Source organism: Moschus berezovskii, chromosome 1, assembly GCF_049115385.1.
Source record: "Moschus berezovskii isolate FMDL1 chromosome 1, NW_MosBer_1.0, whole genome shotgun sequence".
Taxonomy (NCBI): Eukaryota; Metazoa; Chordata; class Mammalia; order Artiodactyla; family Moschidae; genus Moschus; species Moschus berezovskii.
The window spans coordinates 119,092,251-119,110,541 of record NC_142460.1 but is presented as its reverse complement, the minus strand read 5'-3'; the positions used below and the strand labels follow the sequence as shown (position 1 = coordinate 119,110,541).

Genomic DNA, 18,291 nt, shown 5'->3' with positions numbered 1-18,291 from the left:
CCGCCCTTTCCCGCCCCCACCTCAGCCCCACTTCCGGGATAGGTCCCAGCGCGTCATAGGCACCGCCCTCTCGCGCTACCATTGGCTATAAGCTTCCTGAGGCCCCGCCCAGTCACGTGAAGAGCGCCCTGGCAACCCCACGTGCTGCGGATTAGTGCACTTCCGGCGTGAAGAGCAGTTTATGGAGTTCGCTTGCTGAGGTTAAACTCGCCGGCAAGGAAACTTGCTCTCTCAAGCTTCCAGGTGCGCTTAAGTTAGGGTCCCTCTCGAACTGAACGGAAACCAAGCCACGCATTCGATGGCCCGTGCCGTCAGGTGTTGTGGTAGTTGTCATGTGACGGCTGTCAGAACTCACAAGGCGTGCGAATTCAACGAGTGTATCTCGTGGCTTTGGAGGGAACTTTAGGTTCCAACTTCTGGCCCCACGAAGCCCTACTTGGCGTTCCAAACCATGCTTTTTCCTTGAGGAAGAGCCAGAGTGCAGAATGGTGTTACCTGGCTCCCACTGTGGGCTTCGCGGGAGACACTAGCCACCCACAATAAGATTCTGGCAGCGGCTGCCACTGATGATCCGCTCTCAAGGGTAAGAACTCCTGAGACATCCACGAACTAAAAAGCAGCGGTGAAATGACCTAAGTCTCTCCTCACACTCCTCACATCAGAGGCTGTTACTGAGTTTTGGAGGCAAATGGTGTCTGACTCCTACTTCATTGTCCAGCAGAAAGATGTTCTGCCAAACTCAGCTCTTGCATCCTCCTGGCATTGGCATTCCTTCGAGTTTGAGGTATGTCCGTACTTCATTAGGCCAGTTGGGTTGTCTTGGAATTAATGTGGAACCAGTAGTGACTTGAATAGGATTAGGACCGAGTTTCTTAAAAAGAGATGCGTTCTCCTTTTCTCAGTGGTTTCACAGCCCACCAAATTCTACTACCTTGCAGAGGTGACCTTAACACCCCAGTTTATGTGGCCCTGTGATTTTGTACTGCTGTCTCATGAAAAATTCCATTTCTCACTTTTCTATGTGACTCCATGGTTTACACAGATGTTTCACACGTGTTGTCCAATCTAAGATTTACAGTAAGCAAGTGAACACCGTAAACAGCATCTAGCTAATATGTGAAAGAGCCAGATTAGGACCCTGGTTCAGGAGTCCACTTTGCTTTTCATTACACCCCCTAACCTTTCCCTCTTGTTGTTCAGTTCAGTTCAGTTCAGTCGCTCAGTCGTGTCCGACTCTTTGCGACCCCATGAATCACAGCACGCCCGGCCTCCCTGTCCATCACCAACTCCCGGAGTTCACCCAAACTCATGTCCATCGAGTCGGTGATGCCATCCAGCCATCTCATTCTCTGTCGTCCCCGTCTCCTCCCACCCCCAATCCCTCCCAGCATCAGAGTCTTTTCCAGTGAGTCGACTCGTCGCATGAGGTGGCCAAAGTATTTACAAATATTTAGAGTACATAAGCAGGTAGTGCAGTAAATGTTTTATGTGTGTTATTCCTTTAATCTTAACTGTTACTCCTTTTTCAACCTTCAAATTTACTGTTAGAGTTTATACAAAGTGAAATTTACCCTTTTAAGTTCTATGAGTTTTGAAAAACATAGGCAGTTATGTAACTACCACTGTAAACCTATAAACAAGATATAGAATATTTCTTAAAACTTTCTTTGTGCCTCTTTGTGGTCAGTCCCCTCCCCCAACACCGAACCCAGGCAACCATTAGCAATTATTTTGTCTGCACGTTCAGTTGTGGAAGAAGGCAGAGAAAAGTTGAATAATTTGCCCCAAATTACACAGCTAGTAAGTCAAAGAGCCAGGATTGAACTCTAAGGCAGTTTGTCTCCACAGTCACTGTTACTACCAAATACTACTGCATGCTGCCTGTTTACCACCATATACTGCATTCACACAAGATTTGGATTTAGAATCAAATGATCCAGCTTCATGCATTCAACAAATATAGTTAATTCTAGTCAAGTTGCTGGAACACTGCATTAGTGAATATTGAACTGTTGCTACTAGAGGAAGTACATATTACATTCTTGTGAGCATCACATTTTGGTCAGCTAATTTATATATAATATTGCTTTATGTGTGCTTCTGTTTGAAGACACTGTATTTAATATAAATTGGTTCATTAACATTTAAGTGGCAGCCAACAGCACCATAATTCATGTACAAAGGAAGCTTATCTAACACATGTGTGTTCTCTGTAAGGCACGTCACAGCCTACATGTGCTTAGGAACACTAGAGAGCACTACAATACTATATTTGGGGACCATTTTAAACAACCAAATCATCAACGAAAGTCACAAAAAAGCAAAAAGCAACACAAATAGACTGTGAAAAGAACACTTGTTTACAGTTTGATATCTGAAACAAGAAGGCAGAGCACTGCCTTCTTTGACCTTAGCTAGGAAAATGTGTATTGACTGACTGAAATATTCTCCTATTTTGTAAACGTCCACAAATAAAAAGAAAGCACATCAAAATTTGATTTTGGGGTCACAAATAAACTATAGTAATCAGGCATATTCATAAATATGGAATCTATGAAAAATGAGGGTTACTTTTTATCTTGGTACACTCAGCACTGTAATGACTGTGTTGATCAGGACAGCGTTTTGTTCATTAGGTACTTGCTGTCCAGTGCAGGATACAATCGAGTAATTTTAACAGATCTAATGCTGCTAAAGAAATAACTACAGGGTGATGAAATAAAGGTCTTGGCCCTCTTTATCTGATCTAGGTATTGTTCAGTTGAAATATAACAATCCATAAATTACTAAAAAAGAATTATAAGTCAGTAATCAAAAACTCCCAACAAAGAAAAGTTCCAGAACCAGATGGTTCCACTGGTGCATTATAAGAGACATTTAAAGAAGAATTATTACTAATTTTTTTGTAAGATCTTCTAACATGTTAAAGGTGAGTGACCATGAACTTCCAGATGTTCAAGCTGGTTTTAGAAAAGGCAGAGGAACCAGAGATCAAATTGCCAACATCCGCTGAATCATGGAAAAAGCAAGAGAGTTCCAGAAAAGCATCTATTTCTGCTTTATTGACTATGCCAAAGCCTTTGACTGTGTGGATCACAATAAACTGTGGAAAATTCTGAAAGAGATGGGACTACCAGACCACCTGACCTGCCTCTTGAGAAATCTGTATGCAGGTCAGGAAGCAACAGTTAGAACTAGACATGGAACAATTGACTGGTTTCCAAATTGGGAAAGAAGTACATCAAGGCTGTATATTGTCACCCTGCTTGTTTAACTTATATTCAGAGTACGTTATGAGAAACTCTGGGCTGGAGGAAGCACAAGCTGGAATCAATATTGCTGGGAGAAATATCAATAACCTCAGATATGCAGATGATGCCACCCTTATGGCAGAAAGTGAAGAAGAACTAAAGAGCTTCTTAATGAAAGTGAAAGAGGGGAGTGAAAAAGTTGGCTTAAAGCTCAACATTCAGAAAACTAAGATCATGGCATCCATTCCCATCACTTCATGGCAAATAGATGGGGAAACAATGGAAACAGTGTCAGACTTTATTTTTGGGGTCTTCAGAATCACTGCAGATGGTGATTGCAGCAATGAAATTAAAAGACGCTTACTCCTTGGAAGGAAAGTTATGAGCAACCTAGATGAAAGTGAAAGAGGAGAGTGAAAAGTTTGGCTTGAAGCTCAACATTCAGAAAACGAAGATCATGGCATCTGGTCTCATCACTTCATGGCAAATAGATGGGGAAACAGTGGAAACAGTGTCAGACTTTATTTTTTGAGGCTCCAGAATCACTGCAGATGCTGATTGCAGCCATGAAATTAAAAGACGCTTACTCTTTGGAAGGAAAGTTATGACCAACCTAGATAGCATATTAAAAAGCAGAGATATTACTTTGACAACAAAGGTCCATCTAGTCAAGGCTATGGTTTTTCCAGTGGTCATGTATGGATGTGAGAGTTGGACTGTGAAGAAAGCTGAGCGTCGAAGAATTGATGCTTTTGAACTGTGGTGTTGGAGAAGACTCTTGAGAGTCCCTTGGACTGCAAGGAGGTCCAACCAGTCCATTCTAAAGGAGATCAATCCTGGGTGTTCATTGGAAGAACTGATGCTAAAGCTGAAACTCTAGTATTTTGGCCACCTTATGCGAAGAATTGACTCACTGGAAAAGACTCTGATGCTGGGAGGGATTGTGGGCAGGAGGAGAAGGGGATGACAGAAGATGAGATGGCTGGATGGCATCACTGACTCGATGGACATGAGTTTGAGTGAACTCCGGGAGTTGGTGATGGACAGAAAGGCCTGGCATGCTGCAATTCATAGGGTCGCAAAGAGTCGGACACAACTGAGTGACTGAACTGAACTGAACTGAGACAGCATATTAAAAAACAGAGACATTACTTTATCAACAAAGGTCCATCTAGTCAAGGCTATGGTTTTGCCAGTGGTCATGTATGGATGTGAGAGTTGGAGTATAAAGAAAGCTGAGCCCAGAGGAATTGATGCTTTTGAATTGTGGTGTTGGAGAAGACTCTTGAGAGTCCCTTGGACTGCAAGGAGATCAGTCTTGAGTGTTCATTGGAAGGACTGATGTTGAAGCTGAAACTCCAGTACTTTGGCCACCTGACTTATTTGAAAAGACCCTGATGCTGGGAAAGATTGAAGGCGGGAGGAGAAGGGGACGACAGAGGATGAGATGGGTGGATGGCATTGCCGACTCAATGGACATGAGTTTGGGTACACTCGGGGAGTTGGTGATGGACAGGGAGGCCTGGTGTGCTGCGGTTCATGGGGTCGCAAAGAGTTGGACACAACTGGGTGACTGAACTGAACTGAACTGAAACCAAAACCAGACAAAGACACTGCAAAAAGGGAGAATGATAAGCATAGTGCAATATGAAAGTATTAACAACATGAATTCAGGAAGGAACAAATTTGAGGTATGGGATTAATAGATAAAAACTACTGTATATAAAACAGATAAGTAACAAAGACATACTGTATGCACAGGGAGTTATATCTACTTACCTGTAATAATCTATAATGCAGTATAATATGCAAAAATACTGAATCACTATACTGTTCACCTGAAGTTAACATAATATTGTAAATCATCAATACTTTAATAAAAAGGAAGTCCATTTGTAATTTCTTCAAAAAGAATAAAATTCTAGGGAATAAATTTAACCAAGGAGGTAAAAAAAGCTGAAAACTCTAAGACTTTGAAATTGAAGAAGACACAAAATATATTCCATGTTTATGGAATGGAAGAAACAATGTTGTTAAAATTTCCATACTATTCAAAGCAATCTAATATTCAATGCAGATCCTATCAAAATTCTAATGGCTTTTTTTTCACATAAATAAAAAAATCCTAAAATTTGTATTCAGTTCGGTTCAGTTCAGTTGCTCAGTTGTGTCCGACTCTTTGTGACCCCATGAATCACAGCACGCCAGGCCTCCTTGTCCATCACCAACTCCTGGAGTTCACTCAAACTCATGTCCATCGAGTCGGTGATGCCATCCAACTATCTCATTCTTTGTTGTCCCCTTCTCCTGCCCCCAGTCCCTCCCAGAATCAGAGTCTTTTCCAGTAAGTCAACTCTTCGCATGAGGCGGCCAAAGTATTGGAGTTTCAGCTTTAGCATCAGTCCTTCCAGAGCCACAAAATATCCCAAGTAGTCAAAGTAATCTAGTGCAGGAAGAAGAATAAAGCTGGAGGCATCATGTTTCCTGATTTCAAACTATACTACACAGCTGTAGTAATCAAACAGGATGGCATTGTGCAAAAACTTGCACATAGATGAACGAATTATAAAAGTCGTCCAGAAATAAACTCATGCCTATATGGCCAATTTGATGACAAAGGAAGCAGGAATATACAATGGGGAGAGTATAATCTCTTCAATAAATAAGGTTGAGAAAATTGGTTAGCTAGATGCACAAGAATGGAACTGGTCTCCTATCTTATATTGCACATAAAAATTAAAATACATGAAAGACTTGAACATATAACCAAAACCATAAAACTCCTAGAGGAAACCATAGAGGGTAAGCTTCTTGACATTGATCTTGGTAATGATTTTTTTGGATAATTCATTAAAAGCAAAAGTAGCAAAAGAAAATATGAACAAGGATTACATCAAACTGAAAAATTTCTGCATAGTAAAGCAAACCATCAACAATGTGAAAAGACAACCTATGGAATGGAAGAAAGTATTTGCAAGTCATGCATCTGATAAGGTGTCAGTATTCAAAAATACATCAAGAATTCATGCAAAATTCAGGGAGTTCCCTGGTGGTCCAGTGAACAAGAATCTGCCTTGCAATGCAGGGGACATTAATTCAAGACCTGGTTGGGGAACTAAGATTCCTCAAGCTGAGGGGCAACTAAGCTCTTGCACCATAAGTATAATCTGTTTGCGACAGTGAAAGATCCTGCATGATGCAATGAAGATCCCGTGTGCTGCAACTAAGACCTGATACAGTCACATAAATAAATAAATATTAAAAATAAGCAATTATTAGAGCTCTTGAATACAAAATTAGCCATTGTTGTTTTTAAAAAAGCATTCATGCAATTCAGTAACAAAAAAAAATCTGATTTTATTATTTTTTTTGGTGTTTTTTTTTTCTTTTTTATTTTTATTGGAGGCTAATTATTTTACAATATTATATTGGTTGGTTTTGCCATACATTGACATGAATCCGCCCCGGGTGTACATGAGTTCCCCCTCCTGAACCCCCCTCCCACCTCCCTCCTCCCCTTATCCTCCCTCTGGGTCATCCCCGCATACCAGCCCCGAGCATCCTGTAACATGCATTGACCCTGAACTGGTGATTCGTTTCACATATGATAATATACATGTTTCAATGCCATTCTCCCAAATCATCCCACCCTCACCCTCTCCCACAGAGTCCCAAAGACTGTTCTATACATCTGTGTCTCTTTTGCTGTCTCGTATACAGGGTTATCATTTGCATCTTTCTATATTCCGTATATATGCGTTAGTATACTGTATTGGTGTTTTTCTTTCTGGCTTACTTCACTCTGTATAATAGGCTCCAGTTTCATCCACCTCATTAGAACTGATTCAAATGCATTCTTTTTAATGGCTGAGTAATACTCCATTGTGTAAATGTACCACAGCTTTCTTATCCATTTGTCTGCAGATGGACATCCAGGTTGCTTCCATGTCCTGGCTATTATAAACAGTGCTGCAATGAACATTGGGGTACATGTGTCTCTTTCAATTCTGGTTTCCTCGGTGTGTATGCCCAGGAGTGCGATTGCTGGGTCATATGGCAGTTCTATTTCCAGTTTTTTGAGGAATCTCCACACTCTTCTCCATAGTGGCTTTACTAGTTTGCATTCCCACCAACAGTGTAAGAGGGTTCCCTTTTCTCCACACCCTCTCCAGCATTTATTGCATGTAGACTTTCCGATAGCAGCCATTCTGACTGGTGTGAAATGGTATCTCATTGTGGTTTTGATTTGCATTTCTCTGATTATGAGGGATGTTGAGCATTTTTTCATGAAAAAATCTGATTTTAAAATAGAGGGATGGAATAGACATTGTTCCAAAGAAGACATACAAATGGCTCACAGGTACAAAAAAGTTTCTTAACATCACTAATCATCAGGGAAATCAAAATCACAATATTATCACCTCACTCCTGTTAAAATGACCATCATCAAAAAGACTAGAGATAACAAGTGCTGGCAGGTTGTGGAGAAAAGGAAATCTTTGTGCACAGTTTTAAGAACTGTAAAATGGTTCAACCGCTATGGAAAACAGCAGGGAGGTGCTTCAAAAAATTAAAAATAGAACTACCATATGATCCAGCAATCCCACTTTTGTGTATATATCCAAAGGGAATGAAAACAGGATATTGAAGAGACATCTGCACTCCCATGTTCATTGCAGTATTACTGACATAATCAAGGTATGGAAATAACCTGTTTGTCAGTGGGTGAATGGATAAAGAAGGTGTGGTATATATTCACAATGAATGCAATATTATTCATTCATGTGAAAGAAGAAACTCCTGCCACTTTTGACACATAGATGAATACATAGATGCTAAGTGAAATAAGCCAGGTGGAGAAAGAAAAATACTGAATTTAGATTTCGTTATATGTGGAATCTTGAAAAACAAACCAGAAACAGAGAGCAGAAAATTGTGGCCAGGACCTAGGGAGAAATAGGAAGAGATTAGTAAAGAGGTATGAACTTTCAGCTGTAAGATGAATAAGGTATAAGGATGTATTGTATAGCATGATGAATCAACACAGTGTTGTGTAAGATAGTAGAATGTCAGTGTTCTCACCAAAAAAAGATAAATATATGACGTATGACATGACGGATGTGCCAATTAACTAGATGGGAGGAATCCTTTCACAGCATGTGTGTGTGTGTGTGTGTGTGTGTACTCAGTCGTGTCTGACTCTTTGCAACCCTGTGGACTGTAGGCCACCAGGCTCCTCTGTCCATGGAATTTTCCAGGCAAGAAAACGAGTGGATTGCTATTTCCTACTTGAGGATCTTCACCACCCAGTGATCAACCCCTGCCTCTTGCATCTCTGCATTGGCAAGCAGATTTTTTTTTTTTAAACAGGGCTAAGAAGTTATTTTCATGCCCAGGTCAGCACAGGCCTGGCAGACAGCAGTACCATAGGGCAAAGAGTGAGGGCAATGTCATATGGAGCTGAGCCCAGGGCTAGGCCAGCAGGAGGCTCAATGCAGGGGCAAGAAAGGGATCGGTGAGGTAGGCAGAAGCTGGAGGCGCCAAGGGGAGGTGCCCTGGGTGGAAGAACAGAAAGAGAGGCAGAGAGAGCAGCCAGCCAGCAAGGGCCAGACTACCACTGCATGTTGAGCACATGGGCAGAGTGCCAGTGGTGCCAGTCCTGGAGGTGGGTATGGCATGGGCTCTGCAGCTCCAGGACACAGTTTTCCTTGGTTTCTTCAAGTCCTCCTCATCAGGTCTCGCATGAACTAGGTGCTCGTGAGGTGGGTGAGGATGCAGAAGGAATGGGACTAGCCTGTCCCAGCCCTCGGCTGCCAGTCTTCCGTGTCCTCCATCAGCCGCTACTTGCTGAGCAGCTGTCCATTCTGCTACAGGGCACTGTCAGCGAGCGGGGTTGCCCCGAAGGTCCAGGTGTATTGTTGAGGGAAGCACTGGGTGCAAAGGTGTACTGCCTGGGCGGGGGTGGGAGTGGGGTGAGGGGGGTCCATGGTGAGGGGCCAGGGCCTTCTGCTGTTTCCTCTGAGGGGGCTGACCCCTGCTGAGACCAAAGCTGAGTCTCTCGCCACAGGCATGGATCTTGTTCTGGGCTTCTTTGTGTATGAGGCCCCCTGCATTCTCACCATCAATACTCAGCACCCAGTCACCCACAGCCATGCTGGCCTGCGCAGCTTTACCTCCAGGACTGAGTGAGCTAGGAGATGGAGAAGGACACATTGAAGTCCTTGCCCACCTGTGTCCAGAAGGCCCAAAGTCCTGGCCCCTCCAGCACCACCTTAAAGTACTGCTCCTGCTGGGATTGTGAAGTGATTCCCAGGTGGCGCCTGTGGGCAGAACTCCAAGTAATAAATTTTTTAAAAAAAAGATAAATTGAATGTCATCAATATTGAAAATGTTTGTACCTTGAAGACCAACATCAAAAAAGTGAAAATAAAATCATATAAAGGGAGAAAATATTTGCAAGTCATATATTTGATAAGGGATCTGTATACAGAAATGTAAAGGTCTCTTACAACTCAAAAATAAACAGATAATTTTTAAAAATTGGCTAAAGATTTGAATAGATGTTTCTCCAAAGAAGATATGGAAATGGCTATTAAGCACAAAAAACTCATCAACATCATCAGTTATTAAGGAAATGCGTATCAAAACTACAGTGAGATACCACTTTACACCCACTAGAATGACTGAAATGAAACACAGTAACAATCGTTGCAAGGATGTAAAGAAATTGGAACCTCGTACATTGCTAGTGGGGCTGTAAAATAGCACAGCTGCTTTGGAAAACAGTTTGGCAGTTTCTCAAAATATCAAACTTAGAGACAGATATGACCTAACAATTCTACACCTAGTTGTATGCTCAAGAGAATTGAAAATATTCATCCCTGCATAAAACTTGCACATTAATGTTCATAACAGCATTATTCATCATAGTAAAAAACTAGAAAAAACTTAATTGTTCATCAGCTGATGAATGGATAAATGAAATATGCTATTCTATATAATGGAACATTCAACAATGAAGAAGTACTTATAAATAGTAAGATTTAGTAAATAATGTGGATTATCCTTAAAAAGTGTGCTACATGAAAAAAGCCAGTCACAAAGGCTGCATGTTGAATGATTTCATTTATATGAAATGTCTAGAATAGGCAAATCCATAGAAACAGACAGTAGATTAGTGATTGCTGGGACTGGGTGGAGGAGAGAATGAGGGATTATTGCTAATGGGTACAGGGCTTCTTTGGGGGTGATGAAAGTGTACTGATAATAGATAATATGATGGTTGTACAATTCTGAATATACTGAAGTGAAGTCGCTCAGTCGTGTCCGACTCTTTGCGACCCCATGGACTACAGCCTACCAGGCTCCTCCGTCCATGGGATTTTCCAGGCAAGAGTACTGGAGGGGGTTGCCATTTCCTTCTCCAGGGGACATTCCCCACCCAGGGATTGAACCCAGGTCTCCCACACTGGAGGCAGATGCTTTCCTATCTGAGCCACCAGGGAAGTCTAAATATACTAAAAATCACTGAATTGAAGACTTTAAAGGGGAAATTACATGATAAATGAATTATACCTCAATAAAGCTATTACTTAAGAAAAGATAAAAAGCGAGGATTAATACTCATCCACTCAGCATAAATAATTTCACCATAGTACAGTGAGTATCCTTTTGCGAACTTACACCTTTATATGCTTTAAATGAAAAACTCAATTTGTTGTCATTACTTTCCTGAATATTAATTAAAAAGAGAAAAAATCAATATATTCACCTCATTAATAGAAAAATGTTGAAAAACATACAATTATCTAAGTGGATGCAAAATAAAAAGTGACAAAATTCAGAACCCATTGCTGAGAGAAACCAAGAATATAAAGGAACTACTGTAGGGTGGAGGTGGCCAACTAATACCATATTCAATGATGAAAGACTGAACATATTTTCTCTTTATTTCTTTTCTATTGTGCCCCACAACAAATTGCAACAAATTTAGTGCCCTAAAATAACACTTATTTAAAAATTACACAGTATACATCAGAAGTCCATGCCAGTGTGACTCAGTTTTTTCTCTGGATTTTAACAGGCCAATTTCAAGGTTTCAGCAGAGCTGGGTCTTTTTCTAAAGGCTCTGAGGATGAATCCACTTCTCAGTTCATTCAGGTTGTTGACAGAATTCAGTTCCATGCAGTTTTAGTATTGCAGTTCTATTTCTCTGATGGTTGTCGGATGGAGATTGTGCTCAGCTTGCAGAGGTCACTTGTGTAACTTGGCTTATGGCCCCTTTCCTCCATTTTCAAAATCAGCAATGGCTAGTCAAGTCCTTCTTATGCCTTGAATCTCTTTGACCACCCATTCTTCTTCATCTGTCATCTACTGCTTCTCCCTACTACTTCGCCTCCTTCAGCGTCTCTCTGACTCACTTTTCTGCCTTCTTCCACTTTTAAGGGTTTATGTAATTACATTGGACCCAGCACGATAATCTTTCTAATTTAATGTTGAGCTGATTACTACCTTAATGCCATCTTTAGAGTCCCTACACAGCATACCCAGGTTGGTACAGACATACCTTACAGATATTGTGGGTTTGATTCCAGACCACTGAAATAAAGGGAATATCACAATAAAGTTAGTCACACAATTTTTTTTTTGGTTTCTTAGTGTATGTAAAAGTTATATTTATACTATAATATAGTCTAATAAGTGTATAGTAGCACTATGTCTTTAAAATGTATGTATCTTAATTTAAAAATGTTTTATTGCTAAAAAAAGTCCAACCATCATCTGAACCTTCAGCAAGTTCAGTTCAGTTCAGTCGCTCGGTCGTGTCCAGCTCTTGGCAACCCCATGGACTGTGCATCAAGGTCTTTTCCAATGAGTCAGTTCTTTGCATCAGGTGGCCAAAGTATTGGAACTTCAGCTTCAGCAACAGTCTTTCCAATGAATATTCAGGACTGATTTCCTTTAGGACTGACTAATTTGATCTCCTTGCTGTCCAAGGGACTCTCAAGAGTCTTTCTCCAGTACCACAGTTCAAAAACATCAATTCTTCAGCACTTTCTTTGTAGTCCAACTCTCACATCCATACATGACTATTGGAAAAACCATAGCTTTGACTATATGGACCTTTGTCGGTAAAGTAATGTCTCTGCTTTTGAATATGCTGTCTAGGTTTGTCATAGCTTTTCTTCCAAGGAGCAAGCGTTTTTTAATTTCATGGCTGCAGTCACCATCTGCAGTGATTTTGAAGCCCAAGAAACTAAAGCCTGTCACTGTTTCCATTGTTCCCCATCTATTGGTCATGAAGTGATGAGACCAGATGCCATGATCTTTGTTTTTTGAATGTTGAGTTTTAAGCCAGCTTTTTCACTCTCCTCTTTAACTTTCATCAAGAGGCTCTTTAGTTCCTCTTCACTTTCTTTCAGAAGGGTGGTGTCATCTGCATATCTGATGTTACTGATATATCTCCCGGCAATCTTGATTCCAGCTTGTGGTTCATCCAGCCCAGCATTTCACATGATGTACTCTGCATATAAGTTAAATAAGCAGGGTGACAATATATAGCCTCGATGTACTCCTTTCCCAATTTCGAACCAGTCAGTTGTTCCATGTAATGTTCTAACTGTTGCTTCTTGACCTGCATACAGATTTCTTAGGAGGCGAATAAGGTAGTCTGGTATTCCCATCTCTTTAAGAATTTTCCACAGTTTGTTGTGATCCACACAGTCAAAGGCTTTAGCATAGTAAATGAAGCAGAAGTAGATATTTTTCTCAAATTCTCTTGCTTTTTCTATGATCCAGCAGATGTTGGTAATTTGATCACTGGTTCCTCTGCCTTTTTAAAATCCAGCTTGAACATTGGGGAGTTCTCAGTTCATGTACTGTTGAAGCCTAGCTTGGAAGAATTTTGAGCATTCCTTTGCTAGCGTGTGAAATGAGTGCACTTGTGTGGTAGTTTGAGCATTCTTTGGCATTGCCTTTCTTTGGGATTGGAATGAAAACTGACCTTTTCCAGTCCTGTGGCTACTGTGGAATTTTCCAAATTTGCTGGCATATTGAGTGCAGTACTTTCACAGCATCATCTTTTAGGATTTGAAATAGTTCAGCTGACGTTCTATCGCCTTAACTAGCTTTGTTCATAGTGATGCATTCTAAGGCCCACTTGACTTCACACTCCAGGATGTCTGGCTCTAGGCGAGTGATCACACCATCATGGTTATCTGGGTCATGAAGATCTTTTTTGTATAGTTCTTCTGTGTATTCTTGCCACCTCTTAATATCTTCTGCTTATGTTGGCTCCATACCGTTTCTGTCCTTTATTGTGCCCATCTTTGCATGAAATGTTCCCTTAGTATCTCTAATTTTCTTGAAGAGATCTCTAGTCTTTCCCATTCTATTGTTTTCCTCTATTTCTTTGCATTGATCACTTAGGAAGGCTTTCTTATCTCTCCTTGCTACACCGGAACTCTGCATTCAGATGTATATATCTTTCCCTTTCTCCTTTGCCTTTTGCTTCTCATCTTTTCTCAACCATCATCTGAGCCTTCAGCAAGTCATAAAAGTAACATCAAAGACCACCGATTACACATCACTACAACAAATATAATAATAATGAAAAAGTTTGAAATATTGAAAGAATTGCCAAACTGTGACACAGGGACATGAAGTGAGCAAAAGCTGTTGGAAAAATGATACCAATAGAATTGCTCGACATAGTGGTGCCACAAACCTTCAATTTCTAAAAAGTGCAATATCTGCAAAGTGTGATGAAGTGAGGCAGGATAAAATAAGGTATGCTTATATTTGAATAATTAGGAGATGGGAATCTTGGGGGACATTTTTAGAAGTCTACCTACCAAGTCCTCTAAAAACAGAAACAAGATAAGGGTTCCACTGTAATCACTTGTATCCAACATTGTTTTGAAGATGCTACCCAGTGCAACAAGATAAGAAAAGTATACAGATAAGAAATTATTTATGATGTCATGAACATCTAGTTGAAAATTCCACAGTATATAAAAAGGGGACTAAAATTAACAAATGAGTTTACTAGAATTGATAAATGAGGATACAAAGCCAACAGGAAAATCAGTTATATTTCTATGTTAGTGACAATTATAAATTAAATATTTTAAAAAGGAACCATTTATAATAGCATCACAAAATTGAATACTTATTAATAAAATAGGTGCAAGACCTATATATTGAAAACTGTAAAATAATAAAAAATGTTCTGGAGGTAAGGTAAAGAAGACTTAAATAATTGGAGATATGTGCCATGTTCATGGATCAGACAACATAATATTGTTAAGTTGTTTTCACTTCCTAAATTGATCTATAAATTAAATGCAGTCCTAATAAAAATTCCAGTAGGTGTTTGTAAAGAAAGTGACAAACTTATCCTAAATATATATTGGAAATTCCAAGGACTTCAACTAACCAAAATAATTTACAAAAAGAAGAACAAGGTTCACTACCTTATTTCAAGACTTATAAAACCTCAGTAAAAAAATCTCAAACAACAAAAGACAGTCCATTTTTTAAAAATGGGCAAAGGACTTGAACAGACGTTTCTCAAAAGACTATACAAATGTTTGAAATACATATAAAAAGATGCTCAACTTTATTGGTCCTTCAGTTCAGTTCAGTTGCTCAGTCGTGTCTGACTCTTTGCGACCCCATGAATCACAGCACGCCAGGCCTCTCTATCCATCGCCAACTCCTGGAGTTCACTCAAACCCATGTCCATCGAGTCGGTGATGCCATCCAGCCATCTCATTCTCTGTTGTCCCCGTCTCCTCCTGCCCACAATCCCTCCCAGCATCAGAGTCTTTTCCAGTGAGTCAACTCTTCACATGAGGTGGCCAAAGTATTGGAGTTTCAGCTTTAGCATCAGTCCTTCCAATGAACACCCAGGACTGATCTCCTTTAGAATGGACTAGTTTGATCTCCTTGCAGTCCAAGGGACTCTCAAGAGTCTTCTCCAGCACCACAGTTCAAAAGCATCAATTCTTCGGCACTCAGCTTTCTTCACAGTCCAACTCTCACATCCATACCTGACCACTGGAAAAACCATAGCCTTGACTAGATGGACCTTTGTTGGCAAAATAATGTCTCTGCTTTTTAATATGCTATCTAGGTTGGTCATCAGAGAAGGCAATGGCACCCAACTCCAGTACTCTTGCCTGGAAATCCCATAGATGAAGGAACCTGGTAGGCTGTAGTCCATGGGGTCGCTAAGAGTCAGACATGACTGAGCGACTTCACTTTCACTTTTCACTTTCATGCATTGGAGAAGGAAATGGCAACCCACTCCAGTGTTCTTGCCTGGAGAATCCCAGGGATGGCAGAGCCTGGTGGGCTGCCATCTATGGGGTCTCACGGAGTCTGACACGACTGAAGTGACTTAGCAGCAGCAGGTTGGTCATAACTTTCCTTCCAAGGAGTAAGCGTCTTTAAATTTCATGGCTGCTTAGGTAAACGCAAATCTAAACCACAGTGAGATACTCTTCACTTTCACTAGAATGGCTGTAATTTAAAAAAGCAAAACAACAACACGTATTGTTGAGGAAATAGAGAAATTGGAATGCTTGTGCATGCTGGTGGGACTGTAAAATGCTGTAGCCACTGTGCAAAATAGTTATGTCATTTTTCAGAAAGTAAATATAGTATGATCATATGACCCATTAATTCCACTGGTAGGCATATACCACAAAGAACTGAAAACAGATAAGCAAATACTTGTACACAAATGTTTATAGCTGCATGTTCACAATTGCCAATAGGTGGAAACAACCACGTCTTATTCATGGATGAATGAATAAGCAAAATGTGCTGTATGCATACAATGGAATATTACTCAACCATAAAAAGGAGTCAAGTATTGATACATGCTACAACATGAACTCGAAAATGTTATGCTATGTGAAAGAAGCAAGATACAAAGTCACGTATCTATTATTCCATTTATATGAAATATGTAGATTTATCGGGGTCCAGCCCCGATATGACCCAGGGTATCCTCGGGATGAACGGCGTCGGCGTCAGAGAGAGAGAGAGAGAGAAAGAGAGAGAGAGAGAGACAGGGGCTGATGATTCCTTGGTTTACGCTGGAAACCAATAAAACCCCAGCACGGGGCTTGCTCTGTTTACGTAGGCCGCAGGCGCCCTCTCGAATCACTTGAGGCACCCCACCAGGGCACCCCCTCGAGTGGGTCTTAGAAGCCCAGGCAGATAAGTAAACTCAGAGGGCCCAGCGCTCCAAGGATCTCAACCAGAAAAAGGAGAATAGAGAAAAGGACGGAAAAAGAGAAAGAACGACACGGGGAGACCAAGCTTCAGTGAGCAAGGCCCAAAACTTTATTTTCCAGTGCTGCTTTTATACCCTAAGTTATGCGCATAAGAAACAGAGAAAGGGAGGTATAGATTCACACCAAAATCACGTGGGGTCAGCAGTCTTGACCCTTATCAGGATCAGGGCTTATTTTTGTGTGATAAAAGTTTTAGGTGATTTACATCATCTTCTGGCCAGGGGGCCTGCTAACAGTTTTATGGCCCTCTCTCCTGACAATAGGTTAGTTAGCAAGTAAAAGACTTTTCTTTTAAGGTGACTTTCCTAAAGTTAGGTGGTAGACACATAACAAAGTTACATTCCTATAAAGCACCGGTGTAGTGAGCTGCAAGAAAGGAATTTATTAACTTAAGATCTGATGTGGTTAAATCAAAGGATTAATATATTTCCAAGGATACAATAGAGGAAACTGCAGCAAGCATTGATTCAACAATGAAATCTTTTCTAGTACTATTCTAATGATTTTAACTTCTTCAACAGATTCCTGTATTTTAGAATATTAGGCTTTCTGTCCTTGCATGGCTGGGAGGCTATAAACAGTCACACTCATAGTTGTAAGAGCCCGGACAAACTTGTCATGCAAGTTAGAAAGCTATCAGAGGGGCTTGGATTGGAACACTCCTATTAAGCCGAGGAGAACTTTTAAACTACAGCTCTGAATTAATGTTTTCAGAGAAAGGTGGTTGGGGGGAAACCCCCGTAAGTATTAGAGGACTTGGTAAGAGGCGTAAGATAGTAAATCAGTCAGATTCCGGTTTTCTTTGGGGTAGATGCTCAGGTAAGTCCAGGGGGCTCCTCGAGCCCTGATTAGCCTTTGCCCGTCAGGCCTCTTCCCCAATTGACCTTTGCCACGGGTAGGATTTCCCTCGCTGGCTCCCGGCATAGATTAAGTAAATTTGTAGAGGTGGAAAGAAGACTGATGGTTGCCAGGGCTAGAAGGAGGACAAAAATCGGGAGAGACTGCTTGTGGGTGCAGAATTTTCTTTTGGGGAGATAAAAAATTATTAAATACATAGAAATATTTATAGATGTATGTATTGTCAAGGTTGGTATACATGTATGTATTTCCTTGCTCTGTCAGCTGAGAAGGCCTGGAAGTATGATAGCAATAAGCAAATCTGTTGCCCAGATCTTTGTTTCTAATATCATTCTGCAGTAAAAGGAACTAGGACTTCTTAGAGAAATGTCTGATTCTACAGTTAGAGCAGGAAATACGCAAGATAAGCCTAGAGCATTTTGTAAGTCCAGAATGTGAAAGTGAAAGTCACTCAGTCGTGTCAGACTCTTTGCAACCCCATGGACTATACAGTCCATAGAGTTCTCCAGGCCAGAATACTGGAGTGGGTAACCTTTCCCTTCTCCAGGGGATCTTCCTAACCCAGGGATCGAATCCAGGTCTACCACATTGCAGGTGGATTCTTTACCAGCTGAGCTATCAGGGAAGCCCCCAGAATTTAAGGAAGTGCTCAAAAAATGAAACAGAATAGAACCAAACCAAAAGAAGGGGGATGAAAAGAAAAAAACCTTACATTGTAGAACACCTTGAACAGCAAAATAAAGTCACACTGGATGATAACCCAAAGTATAAAACAAATATTCATGAGTACATACTGATATAGGCAAGTGATTAAATTAGTAAACAAATGGGAATAATAGATAAGTTATCAGCACAAAAGAATTCAAAATAATTTA

At 40.6% G+C, this 18,291-nt stretch overlaps 1 pseudogene; it reads right to left on the bottom strand.

Moving 5' to 3' along the window:
* Window positions 1-151: 151 nt before the first annotated feature.
* LOC129551719 (uncharacterized) overlaps window positions 152-18,291 on the bottom strand; it is a 33,260-nt pseudogene continuing 15,120 nt past the window's right edge.